The following is a 24,689-nucleotide window of genomic DNA, read 5'->3' on the forward strand; positions in this document are numbered from 1 at the left end:
AACAGCTCAATTAGAGCATTTTAGTAATGAACAGTGTTCTTTGTTAAAACTGACATTCTCACCATCCACTGATGCACTCTGTCACAAAATGCAGTTTTCAGCTCAGAAAGCTTGTTTCTGACATTCCAACAGCTCAATTAGAGCATTTTAGTAATGAACAGTGTTCTTTGTCAAAACTGACATTCTCATCATCCACTGATGAACTGTCACAAAATGCAGTTTTCAGCTCAGCAAGCTTGTTTCTGACATTCTAACAGCTCAATTAGAGAATTTTAGTAATGAACAGTGTTCTTTGTCAAAACTGACATTCTCATCATCCTCTGATGGACATTGTCACAAAATGCATTTTTTAGCCCAGAAAGCTTGTTTCTGTCATTCTAACAGCTCAATCAGAGCATTTTAGTAATGAAGAGTGTTCTTTGTCAAAACTGACATTCTCATCATCCACTGATGCACTCTGTCACAAAATGCAGTTTTCAGCTAAGAAAGCTTGTTTCTGACATTCTAACAGCTCAATTAGAGCATTTCTGTAATGAACAGTGTTCTTTGTCAAAACTAAGTTTCTCATCATCCTCTGATGGACATTGTCACAAAATGCATTTTTTAGCCCAGAAAGCTTGTTCCTGTCATTCTAACAGCTCAATCACAGCATTTTAGTAATGAAGAGTGTTCTTTGTCAAAACTGACATTCTCATCATCCACTGATGCACTCTGTCACAAAATGCAGTTTTCAGCTCAGAAAGCTTGTTTGTGACATTCTAACAGCTCAATTAGAGCATTTTAGTAATGAACAGTGTTCTTTGTCAAAACTGACATTCTCATCATCCACTGATGCACTTTGTCACAAAATGTAGTTCTCAGCTCAGAAAGCTTGTTTCTGACATTCTAACAGCTCAATTAGAGCATTTCAGTAATGAACAGTGTTCTTTGTCAAAACTGACATTCTCATCATCCACTGATGCACTTTGTCACAAAATGCAGTTTTCAGCTCAGAAAGCTTGTTTCTGACATTCTAACAGCTCAATTAGAGCATTTTAGTAATGAACAGTGTTCTTTGTTAAAACTGACATTCTCATCATCCACTGATGCACTTTGTCACATAATGCAGTTTTCAGCTCAGAAAGCTTGTTTCTGACATTCTAACAGCTCAATTAGAGCATTTTAGTAATGAACAGTGTTCTTTGTCAAAACTGAGTTTCTCATCATCCACTGATGCACTTTGTTACAAAATGCAGTTTTCAGCTCAGAAAGCTTGTTTCTGACATTCTAACAACTCAATTAGAGCATTTTAGTAATGAACAGTGTTCTTTGTCAAAACTGACATTCTCATCATCCACTGATGCACTTTGTCACAAAATGCAGTTTGCAGCTCAGAAAGCTTGTTTCTGACATTCTAACAGCTCAATTAGAGCATTTCAGTAGTGAACAGTGTTCTTTGTCAAAACTGACATTCTCATCATCCACTGATGCACTTTGTCACAAAATGCAGTTTTCAGCTCAGAAAGCTTGTTTCTGACATTCTAACAGCTCAATTAGAGCATTTTAGAATTGAACAGTATTCTTTGTTAAAACTGACATTCTCATTATCCACTGATGTACTTTGTCACATAATGCAGTTTTCAGCTCAGAAAGCTTGTTTCTGACATTCTAACAGCTCAATTAGAGCATTTTAGTAATGAACAGTGTTCTTTGTCAAAACTGAGTTTCTCATCATCCACTGATGCACTTTGTCACAAAATGCAGTTTTCAGCTCAGAAAGCTTGTTTCTGACATTCTAACAACTCAATTAGAGCATTTTAGTAATGAACAGTGTTCTTTGTCAAAACTGACAATCTCATCATCCACTGATGCACTTTGTCACAAAATGCAGTTTTCAGCTCAGAAAGCTTGTTTCTGACATTCTAACAGCTCAATTAGAGCATTTTAGTAATGAACAGTGTTCTTTGTCAAAACTGACATTCTCATCATCCACTGATGCACTTTGTCACAAAATGCAGTTTGCAGCTCAGAAAGCTTGTTTCTGACATTCTAACAGCTCAATTAGAGCATTTCAGTAATGAACAGTGTTCTTTGTCAAAACTGAGTTTCTCATCATCCTCTGATGGACATTGTCACAAAATGCATTTTTTAGCCCAGAAAGCTTGTTTCTGTCATTATAACAGATCAATTAGAGCATTTAAGTAATGAACAACTGTTCTTTGTCAAAACTGAGTTTCTCATCATCCTCTGATGCACTTTGTCACAAAATGTAGTTCTCAGCTCAGAAAGCTCGTTTCTGACATTCTAACAGCTCAATTAGAGCATTTAAGTAATGAACAACTGTTCTTTGTCAAAACTGAGTTTCTCGTCATCCTCTGATGCACTTTGTCACAAAATGCAGTTCTCAGCTCTGAAAGCTTTTTTCTGACATTCTAACAGCTCAATTAAAGCATTTCAGTAATGAACAGTGTTCTTCGTCAAAACTGAGTTTCTCATCATCCACTGATGCACTTTGTCACAAAATGCAGTTTTCAGCTCAGAAAGCTTGTTTCTGACATTCTAAAAGCTCAATTAGAGCATTCCATTGATGAACTGTGTTCTTTGTCAAAACTGAGTTTCTCAACATCCTGTGATGCACTTTGTCACAAAATGCAGTTTTATGCCCAGACAGCTTGTTTCTGACATTCTAACAGCTCAATTAGAGCATTTCAGTAATGAACAGTGTTCTTTGTCAAAACTGAATTTCTCTTTGTCCTCCTATGCACTTTGTCACAAAATGCAGTTTTCTGCTCAGAAAGCTTGTTTCTGACATTCTAACAGCTCAATTAGAGCATTTCAGTAATGAACAGTGTTCTTTGTCAAAACTGAATTTCTCATCATCATCTGAAGCACTTTGTCACAAAATGCAGTTTTCTGCTCAGAAAGCTTTTTTCTGACATTCTAACAGGTCAATTAGAGCATTTCAGTAATGAACAGTGATCTTTGTCAAAACTGAGTTTCTCATCATCCTCTGAGCACTTTGTCACAAAATGCAGTTTTCAGCTTAGAAAGCTTGTTTCTGACATTCTAAAAGCTCAATTAGAGCATTTTATTGATGAACTGTGTTCTTTGTCAACACTGAGTTTCTCATCATCCTCTGATGCACTTTGTCACAAAATACAGTTCCCCTTCAGTCGGTCTCTCGACGTTGTGAGAGATTGACTGGGGTTTGATCTTGAGAACCTACCTTCTCCGAGATAATTAATTATAAAACGCCAATGGGCTTGGCGAATGGCACGCGCACGCCAGTCTCCGCCCCGTGCATACGGGTATAAAGGAAGATGGCGGCGGTCATTCACTCATCCTTTGTTCTTCGGAACCTGTGTGCTTTGTTATGCAACGCACCTTACTCGACTTTTGAGAAACTTTTTCCTGCTGGATTTACGACGTGGAGCAGCGGACTTCTCCTTTCGTGGACTTCCCCTGGGCGTTTCGACAGAAGGCTACAGACCCTTAGAGGTAAGTCCCTCCGGCTACGAATATGTCTCGTAGCTGTGTCCTCGGATGCGGCAGACTCATCCTCGGCTGTCTGCCGAGACGTCTCATAGTGGAAAGACTGCGTATAGGGATGATGACTCCATTTCTGTCGCTGCATCGGACAGCTGCCTGCTGGCATCTGATGCGGAAGACTCCTTTGATCTCCTGTCGTCAGGCAGTCGAGTGCCAGAGGAGACGGACGCGGAGATGTCGGCCATGCTCTCTCGGGCAGCCGCGTGCATCGGGTTGCAGTGTGTGGCTCCACCCTCCCCGAAACGCTCGCGGCTGGATGCATGGTTTCTGGGGTCGGGGCGTGGTCAAAAGCCGCGCCCCGCCCCGGTGCCGTTCTTCCCGGAAGTGCATGAAGAGCTCTCCAAGTCCTGGAATGCGCCCTTTTCGGCGCGTATCAGGCAGGAGGGTTCGGCGGCTGTGGCTTCCCTGGATGGAGGAGCGGCTAGAGGCTACGTCGACGTTCCCCGGGTGGAGTGTGCGGTCGCTGGCCACTTGTGCCCGCAGACAGCTGCCACTTGGAGGGGTCGACCTAGACTCCCGTCCAGAGCATGTAAGCTCTCTTCGACACTCGTGTCGAAGGCTTACAGTGCTGCTGGACAAGCCGCTTCTGCTCTCCATGCTATGGCAGTCCTCCAGGTCTTTCAGGCGAAAGTCCTGAAGGATTTGGACGGCGGGAAGCCCGACCCAACTCGCATGAGTGAGTTGCGCACTGCCACAGACCTCGCGCTACGGGCGACGAAGGCCACGGCGGGCGCCCTGGGTCGGTCGATGTCCACAATGGTGGTCCAGGAAAGGCATCTGTGGCTTAACCTTGCGCAGATGAGCGACGCCCAGAAGGCTCGCCTTCTAGACGCGCCCATCTCGCAAGCCGGGCTGTTTGGTGATACCGTGGAGGACATAGCGCAGCAGTTCTCCGCGGTTCAGAAGCAGACCGAGGCGATTAAACAGATCCTGCCGCGACGTGGCCACCAGCAGGTCGTCACGTTCTCGGCCGCAGTCTGCTTCCCAACAGCCCCGCCCTCCCGCGGTGGCACCTCCGGTTCCAGGACCCTCCCATAGGACGACCCGCCAGAGACGTCGAGCCCCGCGGAAGAAGGCATCTGTCCCCTGTCAGCAGTCCGCCAAGAGCGCTGCTAAGCGGCCCTGACGAGACGAACCTGGGGGAAGTTTCATTGGGTCCGATCCCGGCCTTTCCAACGCTGGATCGGGGAAGGACGCTGCCTGCCGCGTCTACATCAAGTCCGGGCCCTTTTCAGGGTCCGGCACCCACTTACTCACAAAGAGAGATATTTCCCCTGGGTTTTCCTCCACAGCACTCTCGTCCAGACGGTGTCTTGGATGGATCGGGCTGCCGACCGCAATCTCCCCCGGACATTGCGTCAGGCCGCCTGAAGCAGGTAAACATACAGAGCCGTCAGCCTCCCGGGGGGTCCCCCCTGTGCGAGGTGACCGCACTGTCAGCCACCAAACCAGCCTTCCCCGGCACGGTGAAGCAGATTGTCCCTCTGGTCCCGTTGTCGCGGTTCATGGGCGCTTGGCAGCGCACCAGCCCGTCACACTGGATAGAGAGTACAGTCCGTCTCGGTTACTGGATCCAATTCGCCAGGCGCCCCCCCAAGTTTCGGGGCATTCTGTACACCTCGGTGCGAGGAGAGAATGCTTCCGTGCTTCGGGAGGAGGTCGCCGCCCTTCTGGCGAAGGGTGCGGTCGAACCCGTCCCTATAACCGAGATGTCGTCCGGGTTTTACAGCCCGTACTTCATCGTGCCCAAAAAGGGCGGGGGGCTGCGGCCCATTTTGGATCTGCGTCGCCTGAACAAGCACCTGCACAGGCTGCCGTTCAGAATGCTGACGCAGAGACGCATCCTGGGCTCGGTACGTCACCAGGATTGGTTCGTGGCAATCGAGCTGAAGGACGCGTACTTTCACGTCTCTATTCTCCCCCGACACCGGCCGTTCCTACGGTTCGCGTTCGAGGGAAGGGCGTATCAGTACAGGGTCCTGCCATTCGGTCTGGCCCCTGTCTCCACGGGTTTTTTCGTGGGTAGTGACGACTCCACCACTGCGGCCGGCTTGGGTGTGGTTTGGGCGGGCACAGGTGGACCTGTTGCCTCCCTGAACACCACCCAGTGCCGCTGGGCACTCCCTGGTCGAGGCTCCCCCCTCGACACGGAGGCCCTAGCGCGCAGCTGGACACGGGACAAGCGAACTACGTTTCCCCCAGTGAGCTTCATTGCGCAGGTCCTGTGCAAGGTCTGGGTAGGGAGTATCAAGTGCTGCTAGTTGCGCCTTACGGGCCTACACTTGGTCCTCGGAGCTAATACTCCTGACGACAACTCCCCCTGGCCAAATCCCCTGGCGAAGGGCCTACTCGCAGGGGATGGACACGTTGTGGCATTCGAGCCGGACCTCTGGGTCTGGCTCCTGGATGGGACGAGGAGTTCCTGGATGACCTACCCCCCTCAGTGGTGGAGACTGTCACTCAGGCAAGGGCCATGCCCACAAGGCTGGATGCCTTTAAGTGGCGCCCCTTCTCGTCCTGGTGCTCTTCTCGAGGAGAAGACCCGCGGAATTGCTCGCTCAGGAACGTGCTGTCCTATTGCAGGAGAGGCTGGGGAGTAATCTCCCCTTCCACATTGGAACGTGGGTACCCGCTGTCGCGGTTATCACGTACCAGTTGCTGGTGAGCCTCTGGGGCGGCATGACCTGATTATTAGGTTCCTCTAGGGCGCGAGGGGCTAAGGCCTCGTCCGCGCCCCGTACCCTCTTGGGACCTTAAGGCGGACCTTTGGGTCCCCTTTTTTCGGGCCCTGCCGAGAGCCCCTTCCTCGTTCGGCGAGGGGGGTTGGCTCTCCTGCTGGGGCTCGAGTCCATCCAGAGGGTGAGGCACCTGCAAGCATTCCGTGTCCACCGATTGCCAAAATTCAGGCCCGGTGACTCTCACGTGATCCTGAGACCCCGGCCGACTTACGTGCCCAAAGTTCCTCCGCCCCCCTTTGGGACTAGGTGGTGAACTTGCAGGCGCTCCCACACCGGGAGAAAGACCAAACCTGTACGTGGGGTGTCCAGTAAGCGCATTGCGCCTCTACTCGAACCACACGGAGGGCTGCAAGGCCCTGAGCAGCTCTTGTCTGTTATGGAGGTCAGCAACAAGAGTGCTGTCTCCGAGGAGAGTTGTCGCGCTGGGTGTCACTACGGCGTGCCGATCCTAGCCCGTGCCCATTTGAGTGACGGTACACTCCGCTCGGGGTGTGACCTCCTCGTGGGCATCGGCTTAGTGCGCCTCTCTGGCAGACATCTGTAGAGTTGCGGGTTGGGCTACACTACCTCGCAGAGGCTTGCAACCTCCGTGGGGAGTCGGCAGCTCGAGTCTTGCCAACAGGTGAGACCAGCAGTCGTGGGGCGTACGCCTGCGCATAGCGCATTCCCCTTCTTAGGTGGATCAGTGCGCTATGGGCTGCCTCCCTTCTTTCCCCAAGGGTGAAGAATAGGCAGTCCGACCATCCATCAATAGCACTCAGGGCGGCGGGCTCGGCGGAGCAGCCCTGCCGCCTATGGCCGGGTATCAAGCAGAGTTATTACATATAGCTCTAACCGGACCTAGTGCCCCACACGTAGTAACCCCCCACTAGGGTGGTTCCGTCTGAGATGTCGTCATGAGATGGTTCCCCGCGTGGCAACCCATGACCTCCCCCAGGTGGACATCCACCTTGCGGCATTCCGCACATACCTCCCATGAGTTCTCCCCTATTTGGTGAGACCATGTTGGTGTCTCCACTGTTTTCCCCCCCTAGGGTGGGAAGTGGTCTCCGTAGCGCACGTCCACATTGAGGGAACAGCGCTTACCCAGTGGTCCTACGACTGGATGGCCCTCGCCAATGGGGCCGTCTGAGTTGGCAGACGGCAGGGGCTACTCGTCTTTGGCAAAAGCTCTGGGAGCCCCTGCCTGCCCACTGGAAGGTTACGATTTCGCGAGAGCGCTTACGTCTGACTCGCCTAGGCCAGTCAACGTCGCTTCGCTGGAGATTGTGACGCGGCTAGTGCCGTGGCGTTTTCAATAGGAACCCCATCTGTCGGCTTCGACACAACGTCGAGAGACCGACACAAAGGGAACGTCTCGGTTACGTATGTAACCTCTGTTCCCTGATGGAGGGAACAAGACGTTGTGTCCTTCTTGCCAGGACAATAGCCGCCCGCTGCAGCAGTCACGAGATGCTCTCAGGCTCCTCAGCACAAAAGGTGAATGAATGAGCACGCCGTCTCCCCTTTTATACCCGGATATCCGGGGGCGGAGCCCGGCATGCAAATTTCATTCGCCAATTTCATTGGCCTTTTCAAAATAGTCAGTGATGATTGGTTCTCAAGGGCGAACCCCATCTGTCGGCTTCGACACAACGTCTTGTTCCCTCCATCAGGGAACAGAGGTTACATACGTAACCGAGACGTTTTCTGCCCAGAAAGCTTGTTTCTGACATTCTAACAGCTCAATTAGAGCATTTCAGTAATGAACTGTCTTCTTTGTCAAAACTGAGTTTCTGACATTGTAACAGCTCAATTAGAGCATTTCAGTAATGAACAGTGATCTTTGTGAAAACTGAGTTTCTCATCATCCTCTGATGCACTTTGTCACAAAATGCAGTTTTCTGCTCAGAAAGCTTGTTTCTGACATTCTATCAGCTCAATTAGAGCATTTCAGTAATGAACTGTGTTCTTTGTCAAAACTGAGTTTCTCATCATCCTCTGATGCACTTTGTCACAAAATGCAGTTTTCTTCTCAGAAAGCTTGTTTCTGACATTCTAACAGCTCAATTAGAGCATTTCAGTAATGAACAGTGATCTTTGTGAAAACTGAGTTTCTCATCATCCTCTGATGCACTTTGTCACAAAATGCAGTTTTCTGCTCAGAAAGCTTGTTTCTGACATTCTATCAGCTCAATTAGAGCATTTCAGTAATGAACTGTGTTCTTTGTCAAAACTGAGTTTCTCATCATCCACTGATGCACTTTGTCAAAAAATGCAGTTTTCTTCTCAGAAAGCTTGTTTCTGACATTCTAACGGCTCAATTAGAGCATTTCATTGATGAACTGTGTTCTTTGTCAAAACTGAGTTTCTCATCATCCTCTGATGCATTTTTTCACAAAATGCAGTTTTCTGCCCAGAAATCTTGTTTCTGACATTCTAACAGCTCAATTAGAGAATTACAGTAATGAACAGTGTTCTTTGTTAAAACAGACTCTCTCATCATCCACTGATTTACTTTGTCACAAAATGCAGTTTTCAGCTCAGAAAGCTTGTTTCTGACATTCTAACAGCTCAATTAGAGCATTTCAATAATGAACAGTGTTCTTGGTCAAAAATGAGTTTCCTGTCATCCTCTGATGCACTTTGTCACAAAATGCATTTTTCAGCTCAGAAAGCTTGTTTCTGACATTCTAACAGCTGAAATTTGAGCATTTCAGTAATGAACTGTGTTCTTTCTCAAAACTGACTTTCTCATCATCCACTGATGCACTTTGTCAAAAAAATCAGTTTTCAGATCAGAAAGCTTGTTTCTGAAATTCTAACAGTTCAATTAGAGCATTTCATTGATGAACTGTGTTCTTTGTCAAAACTGAGTTTCTCATCATCCACTGATGCACTTTGTCACAAAATGCAGTTTTCAGCTCAGAAATCTTGTTTCTGACATTCCAACAGCTCAATTAGAGCATTTCATTGATGAACTGTGTTCTTTGTCAAAACTGAGTTTCTCATCGTCCACTGATGCACTTTGTCACAAAATGCAGTTTTCTGCTCAGAAAGCTTGTTTCTGACATTCTATCAGGTCAATTACAGCATTTAAGTAATGAACAGTGATCTTTGTCAAAATTGACTTTCTCATCATCCTCTGATGCACTTTGTCACAAAATGCAGTTTCTAGCTCAGGAAGTTTTTTTCTGACATTCTAACAAGTCAATTAGAGCATTTCATTGATGAACTGTGTTCTTTGTCAAAACTGAGTTTCTCATCATCCTCTGATGCACTTTGTCACAAAATGCAGTTTTCTGCTCAGAAAGCCTGTTTCTGACATTCTAACAGGTCAATTAGAGCATTTCATTGATGAAATGTATTCTTTGTCAAAACTGACTTTCTCATCATCCACTGATGCACTTTGTCACAAAATGCAGTTTTCAGCTCAGAAAGCTTGTTTCTGACATTCAAACATTCTAACAGCTGAAATTTGAGCATTTCAGTAATGAACTGTGTTCTTTGTCAAAACTGACTTTCACATCATCCACTGATGCACTTTTTCACAAAATGCAGTTTTCTGCCCAGAAATCTTGTTTCTGACATTCTAACAGCTCAATTAGAGAATTACAGTAATGAACAGTGTTCTTTGTTAAAACAGACTCTCTCATCATCCACTGATTTACTTTGTCACAAAATGCAGTTTTCAGCTCAGAAAGCTTGTTTCTGACATTCTAACAGCTCAATTAGAGCATTTCAATAATGAACAGTGTTCTTGGTCAAAAATGAGTTTCCTGTCATCCTCTGATGCACTTTGTCACAAAATGCATTTTTCAGCTCAGAAAGCTTGTTTCTGACATTCTAACAGCTGAAATTTGAGCATTTCAGTAATGAACTGTGTTCTTTCTCAAAACTGACTTTCTCATCATCCACTGATGCACTTTGTCAAAAAAATCAGTTTTCAGATCAGAAAGCTTGTTTCTGAAATTCTAACAGTTCAATTAGAGCATTTCATTGATGAACTGTGTTCTTTGTCAAAACTGAGTTTCTCATCATCCACTGATGCACTTTGTCACAAAATGCAGTTTTCAGCTCAGAAATCTTGTTTCTGACATTCCAACAGCTCAATTAGAGCATTTCATTGATGAACTGTGTTCTTTGTCAAAACTGAGTTTCTCATCGTCCACTGATGCACTTTGTCACAAAATGCAGTTTTCTGCTCAGAAAGCTTGTTTCTGACATTCTATCAGGTCAATTACAGCATTTAAGTAATGAACAGTGATCTTTGTCAAAATTGACTTTCTCATCATCCTCTGATGCACTTTGTCACAAAATGCAGTTTCTAGCTCAGGAAGTTTTTTTCTGACATTCTAACAAGTCAATTAGAGCATTTCATTGATGAACTGTGTTCTTTGTCAAAACTGAGTTTCTCATCATCCTCTGATGCACTTTGTCACAAAATGCAGTTTTCTGCTCAGAAAGCCTGTTTCTGACATTCTAACAGGTCAATTAGAGCATTTCATTGATGAAATGTATTCTTTGTCAAAACTGACTTTCTCATCATCCACTGATGCACTTTGTCACAAAATGCAGTTTTCAGCTCAGAAAGCTTGTTTCTGACATTCAAACATTCTAACAGCTGAAATTTGAGCATTTCAGTAATGAACTGTGTTCTTTGTCAAAACTGACTTTCACATCATCCACTGATGCACTTTGTAAAAAATGCAGTTTTCAGCTCAGAAAGCTTGTTTCTGACATTCTAACAGTTCAATTAGAGCATTTCATTGATGAACTGTGTTCTTTGTCAAAACTGAGTTTCTCATCCTCCACTGATGCACTTTGTCAAAAAATGCAGTTTTCAGCTCAGAAAGCTTGTTTCTGATATTCTAACAGCTCAATTAGAGCATTTCAGTAATGAACATTGTTCTTTGTAAAAACTGAGTTTCTCATCATCCTCTGATGCACTTTGTCACAAAATGCAGTTTTCAGCTTAGAAAGCTTGTTTCTGACATTCTAACAGCTCAATTAGAGCATTTCTTTGATGAACTGTGTTCTTTGGCAAAACTGAGTTTCTCATCCTCCACTGATGCACTTTGTCAATAAATGCAGTTTTCAGCTCAGAAAGCTTTTTTCTGACATTCTAACAGCTCAATTAGAGAGAAACACAAAGGGAGAGAAAGAGAATAACAGCGTTTCAACTCAGTTCGTTACAAGAGACCTCAAGGAAATTAATAATCATCCCGCAAAGGGAATAATTAGACAACCGTTTAACAGCAGTTTGATTGTAAAATAAGAATACTTGCTTTCGTTTCTGGCTCCTTGTGTGTGTGTGTCGAGTTCAAAGGGTCCGATGTGAGTGGCGTCCAAAGTCCTTTCCGGGCCGATGAGGTTGCCAAGCGATAGTTCTCGAGTTCGTTTTAGCTCGCGGAGATGCAGACTTAGTCAACTTCGATGCACAATAACGTAAAGTATAGAATATAACGAAAGTTTCAGAAAAGTAAACGAAAAAACTTCTTGAAGAAGTTTCTGACCGGAGAGGTCTCCTGGAAGATGTTCTTGGACTTTGGCGCTGTTGTCTCTTTGGCGGAATGCAATAAGGTAACGGTCACGTCGATTCTTATAGATAAGATGAGCTGACACCTCTTTTCTGGATGGTCCAATTGGCATGAGAGGCCTAAGGCGGGAAAACTTCTTTGTTTGCTGGGGTCCCCCCTCTCGGCTAATTTAAATGAGGGTGGCATAAGCATGCGTTTATCCTCACAAAGCTGGTACTTTTGTAATAATGCATCGTGTGGTAATTTCTAAATGAGATTCGATACAGTCGAGTTTTTGTGATTATAGAGGTATCAAACACTATGATTCTGCACATCAAGAATATGTAGATGCATGATTATCACAGTTACCAGCATACAGAGTTCATTGAACATACAGTTAACGTCATGGCTGTTTTATGTATAGTATTTGAAAACATTGAATCATAAACATACACATTTAATACATTCTCGAGGTGGTTTTTGTTCATGAAGTCCTTATATGGTCAAAGGAAGATCCTCGTGGATTCCTTGGTGTGTGCGTAAATGCAGTCATGTGGAGATCGTGAGCTATCTCCTAAGGCAATAAATGGTATGCTGTGGAACAACAGGGTCTGCGTTTACGTATGATCTAATAACGCGACTCGTGAGATGCGTGATGCTCTGGCCGTTCACCAGATGGTTCCCATCGTCATTAGTGTTACATTCTTCCATTCGGCCTAGCCTTGTAACTCCGCACATACACAAAGTGTATGAATGCAGCTCTGGTCCCTTTGCGATTCCAGCGCATCCGCATTTAGAATTACATAGACGACTGGCTGATTTTAGCTCAGTTTCTGGACCTAGCGCTTCGACATCAGGATGTCATCCTAGTTCATCTCGAGACTCTCAGGTTGAGACTTAACGTCAAAAATAGCGTTCTGTCCCCTACGCAGAATACAACGTATTTGGGGGTTATATGGGCCTCGGTCGCAATGCAGGCACAACTGTCACCTTCAGGTGTCGAATCCATCCAGAGCACCCTGAGGAGCATCAGGCTTGGCCAGAAAGTGACAAATCATCACTTTCAAAGAGTTCTAGGTCTCATGGCGGCGTCTTCTACAGTAATAACTCTGGGCCTCCTGCATATGAGACCGTTTCAGTTCTGGCTCAGAGGCAGGGGGTTTCATCCAAGGTCCAAGACAGACAAGCTGTAACATATGGGGAATGGAAACCCCACCACGAGATAGTCAAACAAATCTGGGAAAGATTCTACGAAGCAGAGGTGGACCTCTTTGCTATGCAGGAGACAGCACAATGTCACCTCTACTTCTCTCTGACTCATCCAGCTCCCCTGGGTCTGGACGTGATGGCCCATACGTGGTCCAGACTGCGTCTTTACGCATATACTCCAATTGCTCTGCTCACGGGAGTCCAGGTGAAGGTCCGTCAACAGGGGTCTCGCCTCTTATTGATAGCTCCCTGTTGGCCAACCAGAATCTGGTTTTCAGACCTACTATCCCTCCTCTGCGACATGCCATAGACAATCCCAATCAGGAAGATTTTCTTGTCTTAAGCGCACAGGATGATACTTCACCCCATCCCAAGTTTTGGAATATACATGCATGGCCCCTGAAGGGGACTGAGAGATACTGGGCTTCCGCCTGATGTAGTAGAGACTATTCTGAGTGCTAGGGCTTCCTCCACTAGAAGGAGCTATGCCCTTAGAATGAGCTTTTTTAACAGATGGTGCATGGCACACCATGCAGACCCAATTCACTGCCAGATTGTTTCAGTGTTGGAGATTCTGCAAGAGAAACTGTCCTCAGGGAAAAGACCTGGTACTCTCAGGATTTATGTGACCGCCATTTCGGCCTGCCGCGCACTGATTGATGTGGTTTCTGTGGGAAAATACCCTTGGGGTATTTTTTTTCATGGGACTTAGCGAAATTGCTCGAGGGTCTGGTTAGCGTCCCTTTCAAACCTATGGAGTCAGCGCCTGTCTGGCTTCTGACCCTTAAGAATCGGAGATTTGCAGGCGCTCCCAACCTCGCCATCCTGTTTATTTTTTGCCCCAGGATGGTCAAAGCTATTCTGCATCCTCACTCGAGTTATCTGCCTAAAGTTCCTTCCTCCACCGTGTATCTGGTTGTTCTTGAGGCATTCTGTCCTCCGCATATTGGAGCAGCTTTTCATATGCTATGTGTGGCAAGGAAAGAGACACGACAGAACAAGTTCTCGATCGATCAGCAAACCGGAGGGAAAGTTTTATTAACAATTTGGCAGTGAGAGAGAGGAGTCAATATTTTTCAGGTCTAGGGGTGCTCCGGGTGCATTGAAGTAGTGCAGGCGAGAAGTCTTGGTGTCGACCTTGGTTCCCATGTTATGGGCTCGAGTCTGACTGTAAAAGCTTTCCTGTATCCCATCTGTGTTTTCCCATCGGCTTTTTATGCCTGGCAGCTAATCGGTCCAAGCTGACCGTGATTATCACCGAGCTATCTCCCAGGTGATGCTGATTCTGGCCCTGTACCCCTGCCACATCACCCCCCAGCTTCGACCTGGAGATCTTCTGTCTCTCCTGTGTACCTGGGGACATAACATGTCACCTGACAGACCGGCCAAGCCGGATCACATCCGGGCCACATTTGCGAGGTAACTGGCTTCCATGAGACCCAGGTGGCACTTTTTCGGGTTGGCGGTGAGTCCAGCCCATCAGAGTTCGTCGAGCAACCTCCGGAGACGCTCCAGATGGTCCTCCCAACTTTCGAAATCGACGACGTCATCCAGGTACGCCGCTGCGTAGCTGTGGTGAGGCTGCAACAGTCGGTTCATCTTCTGCTGGAACGTGGTTGGGGCGCCGTGTAACCCGAACGGCAGGACCCGGTATTGCCAATGACCGCTGGACGTGCTGAACGCGGTCTTTTCACTGGCCTCGGCCGACAGTGGGACTTACCAGTTCCCCTTTGTCAGATCCAGGGTGGTGATGTACCCTGGAGTTCGAGCAGCTCGTCGAGCTGTGGCATGGGATAGCCGTCAAAAGAGGAGACTTCGTTGAGCTTCCGAAAGTCATTGCAGAACCGGAGGGTGCCGTCCGGTTTTGGGACAATCACGACTGGGCTGGACCAGGGGCTATGCGACGCTTCGATCACTCCCAGATGTAGCATTCGTTGCACTTCCTCGGGTACTCGGTAGGGCCGCTGCAGGACTATGACTCTGGGGTTGGTACGGATGTTTTGTTGGATGCTGTTGGTCTGGCCCGGGCATTCTGTGATCACATCCTCATACTGACGTACCAGGGTGTTTAACTCTGCAAATACGTCTTCGTGTGAATTACGGGAGATGAGGCAATCCATAATAGGCTTGTATGATAACACACGGTTGTTGCTGGGCTGGTCATTGTTGCCTTCATGTAGCATAATGGCTCATTTGACCGGAGCTTAATGAATCAGGGAAGCAAACGCAATAATACAGACGCCCAATTTAGAAAGCGAATGTGGGCAATCCCAAAACGTGGTCTGCAAAGTTTCTAAAAGTCTCAGTTTTCGGAGGTCGAAAACTCTGGAGTAGTGTAAACGCCAGACGTAACCGTAGCAAGAGTTGTGCGCTTTTAAAGGAAAATGCACTAGTATAAAGAGTGGCGGTTCTACACGGAGGCCTAGGGAGGCCCGTGCCTCTGTAGAAATGTCCCTGGCCACCCCCGTGCCCACCCATGTGCTGACCAAAAAATAATCAATTAATTATGATTTTACATGCGAGCGACAAAAGCAGAACTAATACGACTCAACGTTCTACATGGGTAAATTAAAGCGGCACACCCAAACACTGTAGCCGCCTGCGGTGCTGCTGGGCACAGAACCTACTCTTGGAGAGCGGAGCTACAATTTCTCCTGGTGCAAGAGTCGAAGGTAAGAAAAAACTATTTGATCTCATAAGTGACTTGTTGTTCTTGCATATAACCATGTTACTTTTGTTCCTTACATTGATAATAAAATAAAGTTTGTAAATGTATGGTTTCGATATGTTTAGAAACATATTCATATCTAAGCAAACTTATTGAAGCAGAAGCGAATATCTAAATGTCAGTATCCTTGCTACTAGGTGTCAGGTCTCGGGTCTAGCGCCTGTGGGGTTTTTTTCCACTTATGTCTTGATGCTTTTTTTCTGCCATTCACTCACCTTGTTTGCTCCATTATTAGTTTACACTCTTCACCTGGGGTTTTCTGATTTTCCCGCTCTTTCTCCAGCTGATCCTTGTTTTCTCTCAGCTCACTTTCCTTTATATTCCTTATGTTTCCTCTTGTCTGGGTCAGTCCGTTTGGTTTAATCACCTGAAGGTTGTCCTATCCAGTCTTGTGAGTACATGTCTCTTGACATCGTCTTGTCTTGTCCAGGCTCCAGACATCGTCTTGTCTTGTCCAGGCTCCAGAGCTGTTAATCTACACCAGATATCTATCTCTGCCTTGCTCCCTTTAAATCTGGAGTTCCCGACTGCCATTATCTCTGCTCAAGGGACCTCATTGCTACCTTCTGATGCCCGTGGGATCTGCTGGTTTGCCACACAGAATCACACCAGTAGATACACCGTCCTCAAGTGGATTTGTCCGTGGCCCTCGCTGGGTGGAATTACTTTGCTTTGCCTTGCTTTCAGCAGGTGGATTTTCCTTTGACCACGCTAGGCGGACTTTCTTTGCGGTTACCTGCATTCAGCAGGAGGATTTTGTCTTTGCCCACGCTGGGCGGAATTACTTTTTTTTTTGAGTCAACTCTTATTTTCCCCCTACTGGAATACGCACCTCTTGGTGCAGTCCCCTGATTCTCCTGGCCGAGCGCTCGAGCCTTATTGACTGTTGCTATTTTTGACTTTCACCATTACTGTCGGTGTCAATTATTCACTGTGCAGGCTTTCTGTGCTGGTTTAATAAAGTCTCCATTCTCCTGCATTTGACTCTTGAGTCGTTCATAACAACTAGGTCTACACAATGCCCTTACGGAACAAAATATATGGGAATATACTTCAAAATGTAATGCAATATATTACATTATGCATTCCATATATGGGAAACTAGTGCTTATATTTTTCAATATACTGCAATATATGCATTGACCATGAATGGCTAATAAATATATTATGTATGTATATTATATACAATATTTATAAATGAAGACAAAAATAGCATTACATGTTATATTTACAAAGTTGTATCCTTTTTGTGTACATATATTGCACACATGTTCCCATAATAGGCAAAGAAATGTAATGCATGCCCCTAAGTTATTTTTCTTATAGTTATCATGAAACGAGGAAGGGACATAGCATCCTTTTTTGCCCGAGTAAACAAAAAAGTGAGAGAAACAAATCAAGGTGTTGAGGAGCAGGAAGAGGGGGAGCCAGATGAGTGAGTGGAGGTTGGAGAGAGAGCATGTGATTAAAGTAAGGGCTCTGACACAGAGAGGGAAATTCCAGAGGGTGAGGAGCATGAAGAAGGGGTGAGGAGCATGAAGAAGAGGGTGAGTAGGAAGAAAATATACAGGGACAGAGAGGGGAACAGCCAGAGGGATAGAAAATGGATCCATGTGGATCAAGTACTGCACCATCAGGTTTGTGATGAATGTCTTTAGTATTTGCAAAACAGTGCAATGATAATTTCCTTGTTGGCCTACTGTGTGTCCTTAAAATATTGCTTTCTGCTGTAAATCCTTTTTGTGACAATATGACTCTAATGTTTATTTTTTTAAGTAAATACTTGGCTTATAAATTGAAATACATGTCGATATACATGCATAAGTCATTAAATGTGTGTTTACTGTACATCTTTCTACAGATATCAGCAAGTCCAAGAATGACGTACCAGTCTTGCCCTCCCATCTTGAATATATTCCCAACCACTTTGATGGGGGACAGAAAACGGAGCTTCAGGCCAAACTGGTATAATTGATCCAGCATTGTTATGCCAAGTTAAGTGTGGACTCAACTGTCCACAATAGGAAATGGCACATTGTTGTACCCTGGATGCATTTTTTATTTTTTATGGCCCTACCTCTTTTGCACCTGCACTCACTCTTGCACTACTGTACAAAATAAATGTTTATATGATTGTAAAGTAAAATAAAGTTTGTAATCTTTAAATATCATTTGTTGCAATTTTTTTAATGTGCCCCTCTGGTTAAACACTGGCCCCTCCTTGGCCCCCCTAGTAAATTTTGTCTAGAACCGCCACTGAGTATAAACACCATCAAAATCCAGTTAAACTCAAGCTTACCACCATGATGGAAGACCGCTCCTGTAGCTCAGTGGTAAGAGCATTGTGTTAACAATGCAATGTTGTGGGTTCGATTCCAGGGGATTGCAGATATCTATGTATAAATGTATAGGATAATGCAATGTAAGTTGCTTCTGATAAAAGCATCTGCCTAAATCTAAATGTAAGCAGTAAAAGAGGATCTGATCTTCTCGTGCATTACTGCGGCCCTGCTTAGGAGGGTCCAAGTAGCACTTGGTGACAAAAAATGAAAGAAAAACTGATCAACAAGGTCATAGTTGATCTTATTTTTAGAACCTGAATGAGCAGCTCTCGAAAGCCTTACATTCACTAAAACTTTTATTGATGAAATTATTAATGTTTGAAAAAACATTAATAACTTTGTTGTTATCAACTTACTAATTTGTTTTTGTATTTTTTATGTTTGGTTGATTATAATTATGTATTATTTATGTATTAAATAAAAAACCCTTTTAACCCTTATAAAGTGTTCACACCAAATGCGGTAAATCGTGCTATTCGCATGTAGTTCGACGAACTTACTCGCATCATTCGCGCGTAATATTCGCTTCATTACAGACGCGAATTTGCGTCATTTGAGGGGCTTCTGCCGCTTGCTCACAGACCAACTAGAGCAAGCTCCTGATTGGTTAACGCGGCGCGAATTTTCACCAAAGATCAGATTTTTCAATTCGCGCAAATCACGCGAACACTCAATTCGCGCTTAACGCTTCATTCACGCTTAACACTTCATTCGCGCTTGGTGTGAACACACTATTACAGTCCTTAACAATTACATTTTAAACAAACAGTTTAAATCTACATTGGGTTTTCTATTCAGATTGTCATAAAAATTTTAATTTTTGACACTGTTGACATTGTCCAGATTAAATTGTTTACAGCTGCAATAAATGCACGTTCAGAAGATGTGCACAGGAGCGCAAACGAACAGATGTTTATCCGCAAAAAAATGTAAGATGTTAAAACCTGTGCGCGCTCCGACACCAAGCCAGCGGGTTCTCATAGCCGGTTTTCATTTTATGTAACTGTTCATTTCACAACAAGATTCAATGCAGAACCTGCAGAGTAACCTCTTGGTTTTGACATGCAGGCCCGCCCTCGAACGCAGTAACCGGAAACGAATGCCAATCATTTCTGTGTTAATGTTAAATTTTTAAAATGAAACAATCTACAATTGAAAGGCTACAAATAGCGATCCTGATCGAAGCCCCCCTAAAAAGGGCCTAGTGACGCCCCTGCGTGTTTATATATAGGCCTATATACAACACCTATTGTCAAGTCAAGTCAGTTATTTATATAGCGCTTTTTACAAATTTCACTGTTACAAAGCAGCTGTCCAATAAAGAATATTGACTGAGTAAAACAAATAAGGTTATGCAAGTCAAAACACAGGTCAAATATCAGATAGACTTTAAAATCCTATATGCAGTGTTAAATAAAACTATACAACTCTCTCTCTGTACGAAGGTTTTTGGTAAGCATAATTTGTTCGTGAAAGCGTTCGTACGCAGGTTTCACGCACGAATGTGTGCGTACGCAAGTTTAGTAAATGAAGCCCAATGTCTTTTCAATAAGCTTAGACGCAAACACCTTTTGCAATACTACAAGGTGGGATTTTGCTAAAACACCTGGCAATCCCTTTACCTTCAAATATTTTTCTGGTCACATGACCCTACAGTAATGCCAGTAGCCAGTCAAGAAATAACTGGAACTATTATGTTTAAGGAGGAGTTTCAGGTAAGACATTTGGCAACCCGTGATCTCTCGCCGGAGCAGGAAAGGTAGAAACCTCACCGTAAACTGCTGAGTTTTCTTGAGTTGATATTACCAAACTAAAATCCGCGACATGAGATGATTTTGGATTGGTACATAATAATCCCAAATATCGTAAATTTTTGTTTGTTTCACATTGTCTTTGTTGAGAGTTTGTGGGTTTGACACGACTGACTGACAGGATAAGCGCGAGGTTAACCCAAGGATTAGGCGTTTCAAAACTCTTCACGTCATCACAATGTTTTATGGAGTTACATTACTAACAAATTAAAACAGGTAAGAAATAATATGTATATCAATTACTTTTAATAATGAATGAACAATACAGTACTTGTTTAAAGTAAAGAAAAATTGTTAATGATTAGCCGCCATGCTAACAGCGAAACAACCTGTTGCTGTTCTTAAACATCATCAACAAACCAGGAAATCGCGACTTTAAATGCATATACGTATAAAATGCGATAAACTGCACATCGTATAGAATTAATCTTTTAAACAGATTATATCTAGGGCCAGGAAAAAGTTATGCGAGTTGAACTAGATAAAAAATCTATGTTTTGATTTAGGAGTTTAGTGATTTACTCACTATATATACCAGCACTGTATTTTCGAAACTAATCTCTGTTTGTGGCTCGAAATCTATGTCGCTTCCTCATCATGTAGCGTTTTAAGCATCACATTTGCTGACTAGTTAGGCTAATCGTTTAGTATTAGAAAACTAATACTATCAAACTATCAAAAGCTTTAGACACGGCTTTTGCTCTTAAAAATGGTGTTGTGGCTGTGGTGCCTTTCATCTGCCGTTTTTATTCACTTTCAGTAGTCTTCAACAATGTTCAGAATGTAAAAGAAAGTTTTTGAGGTGAGGTTGACAAGCCCGTGCATTTCCAACATGCTTTCTGTTATCCTGTTCACGTTTCAGCATGCACATTTACTTACGGGTAGACACCTAGAAAAAAACCTTGAGGGTCTGTTTTCTGCCATTAAAGCTGTAATTAACATAAGGCATAGGTTTTGGAAGGACAAATCTTTACTTTTAGGCAGACATAGTGTGGCCTTTGTTATAAAGTGATACTCATTACTGTGTAACTTTGAGGTTGTTGTTCAGTGAAATGGAAACATTCCATTTAATGGACCTTGATTTATGGTGTTCATTTGAATGCATGATGAGCTCAAGGTTAATTATTAATGATAAGCTGACTGTGTGCTTTTGCTGCTGTGATTGTACTTTTCCAGCTAACACAGTTAGTTGCGATGACGTACCTGGGTAGGGTTGCACCCATAGGCGTATTAAGACCTCATGGTGCCCCTGGGCAACAACCTAAGAGGTGCCCCCCCCCATCCACCAACCTACCTAAATGCTAGAATCCACCCATTAAAATATTTATATATTTACAAGATTTTATAAGAATGAAACTCCGCAATTTACAAAATACAATATACTATTTTACTAGAATTACACATTAACATCACACTTTTGTAGAATAGAACACAAAAAACGACTCTTCATCAAGCTTTTTTACTATAGTAAGAGGCACCTGCTTTCTGTTGTGATGTTACATTTCTTGTTTTGATGCAGTGAAAAAATCACTAACAAAAATGTTTTAACAGGTATAAATACATGTGCGTGCCACAAAGTGAGGGTACAGGGACAAATTATATATATATATATGAAACGTTATTATTATTATTTTAACTGCTATAGAGAGACACTAAAGAGATGGGTTTCATTGCACATAGAGCTATTCTTTTTAAGCACAGTATGTGTATATTTTTCTTACAAACTCCTAATCACATAAATACTGGATAAAAGTGTACACCACTAAAAAGTACACATATGAATTGATTGCTGTAGTGATGACACGTTCTTCACTTTCACTTTAAACGCAGGTTTGGACCTTAAATAGTGCCCTTAAATAGTAAATACCTCCACATACTCCACGTATACTACCTTTATTAATACACCTTCCTCTTCCATCTGTTTGAAGCTTCAAGTGAACACGAAAGACAACTCACCTCATAACACTCACCTGTGATTGGTTGAGTGTTAGTCCACTAAAATCCATGTAACAAATTAGATAACATGGGTGAGAATGTTGGCGGAGGTGTGTCGAAAAAGTGCGGGGGACAGTACATTTTTATCTGAAAGTGGGGGGTATTCCCACACATGGTGACGCACGCGCCTATTTAGTGCAGATGATGCATGACTTAAGTTTTAAAAACAAGTGCTTATGTACATTTTTATAAAAACTTTATTTTGTTTTTCTGGTTAATTTGGTGCCCCTAAAGTTTTGGTGCCCCTGGGCACTCGGCCAATTGCCCATATGGTTATTCCACCTGTGGCTGCACCAGCCATTTGTATAAGTTCTTTCTTAACACTAGAACTCCTGGAAATCTATCACTACGAGAATGGCTGTAGTACTAGACTGTGCTGAATGTCATTTTTGCCATGCAATATTACATTCAAAACTTCTATTGAGATTATTGAATTATTGAGGATTGTTATATTATAATGTGATCACACTAAAAAACGTAGAAAATCCTCAACCACATCTTCACGTGCTAAGCGAATTCAGATGGGCATACATAATACATAATACGATTGTTTAAAATAAAATAAATAATTTAGTTTTTTTTTTTTGATAGAGATAGAGATTGTGATTTGATTTTCGATTTAAGTCGAGTTTCGGCTCAATATTGTCAATAGTGTGAAGCACAGTATGGGTATAGCAAACCCGCAGAAATAAAACAATAAAAAACATTTAGACATGGAAATTGTTTCCATTAAAACTTTTACAAAATTCCCTTTGAAGAATGTTTTGGGCATTATTCAAACAGGAATTACTGTTGTTCTATTGGTTGCCAACAGCCGGATTACATCACACTAATATTATTCTAATTCCAGTATACACTACAATAGTTTCCATTAAAACAAATACAACTCCCATTATAATCCTTAAATCCATAAAGTTTTTTTCCATAACTATTGTGTTAGTGAATTATTAAAACAGAACACAGATTACATAGGCTGATTTATTCATTTTTAAGTATTTGAGATTTAAAAAACACGTAGAAAATGTGCTGAATGTTTCATTTCTTCCAAGTGAAATAAGCAAAACCGTTAGATACAAATGTAAATTCTATGAAACGTGGAGCTAGGTGTAGAATTGACACATTGAAAATGTCACATTGTGATTATTGAGGTAAAAATTGCGATGTGCGATTGCGATTAGAACTGACTGGGTATAATTAGTCAACTTGGTTGATATCAAGAAAAAATGCACACACAGATAACTGACAATGCTGAAATTTGTATTTATCAACTGAGATATACAGTTCAAACTAGCAACAAGATCCAGAATTGCAGAGTGAAAAAAATCACTGTTTTGTCCCGACTCTGTTTGAAGTGTTCCCACACTTAAGATGATCGTGGTCTGGTTTTATTTAGGGATGCACCGATACCAGTTTTTCTCTGCCGATCCGATTCCGATACTGAACTTTCAAATATCGGCCGATACCGATCCAAATCCGATATCAGTTATTGTTGACCTTTTAAGGTTTAGAATGTCTGTAACTCACACAGTCATTAAATATATCTGCTTAAAGTCAAGCTTTGCATATTCATGAAATACATCAAAACTTAGATAAATAATATACACAGTATGACGGACATCTTTATTAAGAACAATGTGCTAAACTTATAATTGAAATAAATTACATTTAATCAAGCTATGGAGTCATCCAAATGACAATCTGTATTTTCCAACCATCCAGCATTTCTTTGATTGAAGGTGAAATCACGCTGCTTCTGTGTGATCCTCGCAACTCTTTACCATGTAGCACAGCACTCTGCAATGCGTAACCAGAATCCATCCCATGCGCGGTTAAACTCAAAAGGGAATGGGACACACGTCGGAGCTCCAAATATTAGTAGTGAAGCTCAAAGATTTTACATATTTTAACTGATCCGCAACATGCGACGACACTATAAAATAACTCGGGCAAAGCTGTTTCAGAAATGTATTTACGCGATTGTAAACTAACGCGGTTCAGGCGACGGAAGCCTACATTTTCCACAACAGAGAGAGGCTGATTATCTAGTACAATAAATTCCACAAGTTTTTCTGTGATTTTTACAGATTTTTTTTGTCGTCTTTGTGAAGTTTTTCTTGCCTTTGAAATAATTCCTGCAAGGTTTGGTGCTTTAATTCGTACTTTTTGCGTTTCGCTTGTACAAACTCTTAGTGATCTTTTCCGTGATGCTTCTGAAGATGTTTGATTAAATGTGTCGTGTTGTAACGCGCAACTGGCAGCTGTGCTGCTTTCTGTTGTTTCAAGCGTGAAATATTTCCACATCTTCAACGCGCTGAAATTTCCATATAGGCATAAAGTTGGGTCCTGAAAGGTCTCCCCACTAAACTCGCCTGTCGGGCCATTACGCAAAATAAATTTCAAAGTATTTAATTATTATTTTTAAGTAAATACATTTTCCTCAAAATAAACGAACGTTTTCTATTTATTTAAATACAGCTCCCCGTTCAACAATTGTTGGTAATTTGGTATCGGATTTGGATCGGTTGTGCTGACTCGCGCATGATCGATACCCGATCCATTCAAAAAGGTGTGGATCGGAGCCAAATCCGATCCAGAGTATCGGATCGGTACATCCCTAGTTTTATTTAATATGCTTATCTTGTCATTTGCACTATGCCCAGGAGCATAATGCGCCATTACTGCAAATTAACGTAAATCATGTGACGCTTCGACATATTTCACATAATCAAAGACGTCAACACTTCATTGCAGCCCTAAAAAACAGTAGAATGTGGGATTTTACATGGCAGTGGTGTGCAGAAGTCAAATCTAGGCTGTACTTTAATCTTTCAAAGCTATGT

The 24,689-nt window shown here is 43.3% G+C and overlaps 1 protein-coding gene across 2 annotated transcripts in view; it reads left to right on the forward strand.

Annotated features, from left to right (window-relative positions):
• Positions 1 to 19,746: 19,746 nt before the first annotated feature.
• phactr4a (phosphatase and actin regulator 4a) overlaps positions 19,747 to 24,689 on the forward strand; it is an 81,128-nt gene continuing 76,185 nt past the window's right edge. The window contains exons 1-2 of one of the 2 annotated variants that reach the window (XM_079484773.1): positions 19,747 to 19,802; positions 19,947 to 20,070. The gene's annotated coding sequence lies outside the window, so the exon portion shown is untranslated. Of the gene's footprint in view, positions 20,071 to 24,689 lie in introns of both variants that reach the window. The other variant, XM_079484774.1, reaches the window with a different exon arrangement.

Source organism: Barbatula barbatula (assembly GCF_947034865.1).
Source record: "Barbatula barbatula genome assembly, chromosome: 21".
Classification (NCBI taxonomy): domain Eukaryota; kingdom Metazoa; phylum Chordata; class Actinopteri; order Cypriniformes; family Nemacheilidae; genus Barbatula; species Barbatula barbatula.